The 3,316-nt window shown below is 41.6% G+C and overlaps 1 long non-coding RNA gene across 1 annotated transcript; it reads left to right on the top strand.

Annotated features, from left to right (window-relative positions):
* LOC133728514 (uncharacterized) lies at window positions 1-1,632 on the top strand. Its single transcript, XR_009855876.1, has 5 exons — window positions 1-595; window positions 709-769; window positions 860-992; window positions 1,206-1,417; window positions 1,523-1,632. It is a non-coding gene; the product is annotated as an uncharacterized LOC133728514 (long non-coding RNA).
* Window positions 1,633-3,316: the final 1,684 nt, after the last annotated feature.

Raw genomic sequence — 3,316 nt, 5'->3', positions numbered from 1 at the left:
GGCTGCTAGTTGGTCTTCTTTTATCAAACCATTATTTTGTCTTCATGCAATGTCAAACTATGCCACAGCCTTATGATTAAAGTGGGGGAGAAGAACAAAACTTGCATGGTTTCTTTATTGTCTGACTCGTAATCAAAGCAAAGCTTGCAGCAAAGTTGGCAATCACATAACCAATATATTCAATTATACATATTTAAACTCTTTTGTTCTTATGTGCAAGTCTTGAACGTGGCTACTTGAGAAGTGACTTGCTGCCATGTATGTTTGATGTTGACTTGCCAAAGTTCATTTTTCATCTATGCTTTGTACAGTACCACAATAGACAAGCCAAGAGAATTTCCTTGCCGGTCTTCTTGCCACTGATATTGTAAACTTGCAGATGCTTCATTTTTCTTTGCTTTGATTATAGTATTGCCTTGCAGACACCATACAAGTTGTGGCTCCACAAAAGGCAGAAGCTTTGACATATTTTTCTGGGACTACTCTGGTTCGTACAATCCTTTGTGTCAACTAGCCCCCTCCATTCACGGCGGGTTATAAGCTTCGGCATTCGTTGTCTCCATTACTTGGGCACCCTTGCAATCATCTTGTGCAGGTACTGAACAATTGTCATCTTCTCTGTACTTTTTGTTGGCTGCTGCAGTCTTAACTTGCATATTGTGAGCCACTTTGCTTCCAAACATGATTTTGTCGACTTCTTTGATGCAGGCGGAGTAACATCTTGACTTTGGTGCTGCACAAAGATCCCTCCGGAGAGTTTCTTCACTTTGTAAGCCTAAGAACTTTGCAGATTCGTGCTTGGTGTGAACTGGCATCCCCAGGCTTTCACTTAACACCCAGTTTTGCCACCCATATGCAGGACGCACCGCGATACAGGCATAAAAAACAAGTGCAGTGAACCCCCCTTCAACCTTTTCAACCTCGCTTCCGCCACCTATACACAGGATGCAGCACAATATAGGCATCGAAAGCAAGTGCAGCAAAATACACAGGTGAGCCCTCTGCTTACTTCTTTTCCCTTCAGAAAGTTGTCAATATCTCTCCTCCGTAAGTGTGCTTCTTCCATTCTTTGGACCTACAGCTTTTTGTGAACACGAAAGTGTTTCGACAATGTTTTTGGTTGGTTCTTTTTTTTTTTATTTCTGGTGGGCAACAGTAGTGTTTTTGAGGTTTTGTGGCTTTGCTGTTGGTGTATTTGGTCTCAGGTTCCTTTTGAGCCTTTTAGTATTGAGGGATTTGCTTTCGGGGCTGTTTAAGAAAGGTTATAGAGCTCATGTGAAAAGAAGAAGCAAGTCTTTTGCACTCATGGAGACGTCAGCAATGGTAAAGGAAAAAAAAAAGCAAGGAAGACCATAAACATATGACCAGCAGGATACCTGAATATAAAGCTCTCCTGTCGTCGGATTGTCGTCTCCAGGTAACTACCAACTCTTCACTCTCTTCTTCTCTAACACTACCTTGCTTTGATGCAGAAACTTGACTCACTTTTTCTTCTCTATTCCTCCGTCTGTTTCTTGTGCAGCTTTGTGTTCTTTATATAGGAGGCAATGAGGATTTTGGAGGGCTAGATAACGCTTGTTAGAAATTTGAATTTCCCGAAGCACACGAAGATAAGCTGCTGATCAAGGACTTCCACCTCATTCGAAATTGAATTTGGACGCCTTCTTCCACCTCATTCTTATCTCGTTTTGAGATATTTGATTCAAAATTTGAAAGCTTCCTTTTGTTTTCTGTTTTGTAGCTTTTCCACGTTGAAAGTAGGTCAACATTCATTTTTTTTGAATTTGAAAGAGATAATTTGTAACTAAAGCATTTGTTTTTGTTGCCATTATCCTCTTCTTCTTCTTTTTTTTTTAATAATGTTGCGATAACTACATGCTTCATAGTGGATATTTTTTTATTATTCAACAGTTGCCCCCTCAAGCATCGTGTATGTAATGTCTTTATGCGTACGAGGCTTGACCATTCTGTCATGCTTTCTATTTTCAGAGAATGAACCTACATGGAGAACTTTGCACTGAACGAGCTCCCGGAAGGGGCGAACGTGTGTCTAAAAGCGGTCGGGAATACGAGAGATCTCTTCCCTTAAGTTTGATCAAACTTACCATGTCGTTTGAGAGTCGACCAACATGGGCTACTCAGGCCAATGTTCGTTTTGGCATTCTTAGATTCGACCCTCACGCAGAAGATGAGGTCATCAAACCATGCCCTAGTTATGGCAACCTGTTTCAGGCTTATACTCTGGAAAAGGTGAACAATGATGAGCATGGTGATGATAAGATGTTGGTCGGAGCGAACTTTTATTCGACACTACACTGGATGTTGCAGAGTAAGCAAGAATGGGGGAACGATTTTAACTTTCGAGATCGATCCATCTTTGGCTTCGGCGTATTAGAATGGACCGAAAATGTCTTGGAGACCTTCAAGGATACCTTATATGAAGCAGGAATATATGGAGCTGTTGCTGTGTCTCGTTATCCTTACGAGTCTTCAAAGAATGTTTGGAGGGCATTTTGTGAATTATAGGGCCCTTTGTCCAACACATTACATTTTGCCGATGGTGAGATGAGCATTTCTTTATCTGACTTGAGTTATCGGAGGTCTGCCCATTTCTGGTGTTCCTTATGAAGAATTTCTTCCAACTAATAAGGATTTGCGAAATAAAGATCTATATCCTCCCACAGTCTTGGAGCTTTTACAAATACATTCTGCATTGTGTATCGAATATGGGTACGATGACATTTACTGGGATCAATGGCTTACCCATTTCTTCTGAGGGGAACTCATATATGCTTCACCTGGCGAAGGCAAGGCAGTGCTACCCAAGCCAAGGACCCCTAGGCTACCATTGAGAATTTCTGAGGAAGGGAAGCTTGCTGCTTTTCTTGTATTTTGGTTGTGCAGGTTTGTCCCCTCTCCATTTCAGTCTTTTGCAAGTTTGTATTGGATACATTTTCTTGACACTTCTTTTTTGATTTGTCTTACCCACATGGGATAAAACAATAAGGTCAGAGACATTTTGTATGGTGTGTTTGATGGCAAAAGGAGTTAAAGTTTCCATTGCGCCGATGACATTAGGGTATATTTATCATCGTCTTGGAGAGGTTGCTTCTCATCCGGTAGGGGATGCCCCCCCCCCCCCCCTCAAAGTATGCTTACCCATACATTATGTAGTTGGCTGGCTTGGGGAATATTTTCTGCAGTTGTGTAAATGACGAGCGGATAGTGAGTTTCCAGTAGATTATCCGCGTCTAGCGAGGTATGCTTATGTTGCAAGAAAAGATTTGTCCATTACTTCCGCTAGAATGGTCTTCCG

This window comes from Rosa rugosa, chromosome 2 (genome assembly GCF_958449725.1).
Source record: "Rosa rugosa chromosome 2, drRosRugo1.1, whole genome shotgun sequence".
Lineage (NCBI taxonomy): Eukaryota > Viridiplantae > Streptophyta > Magnoliopsida > Rosales > Rosaceae > Rosa > Rosa rugosa.
The sequence above is the reverse complement of the archived record's forward strand: the minus strand, read 5'-3'. Positions and strand labels throughout refer to the sequence as shown.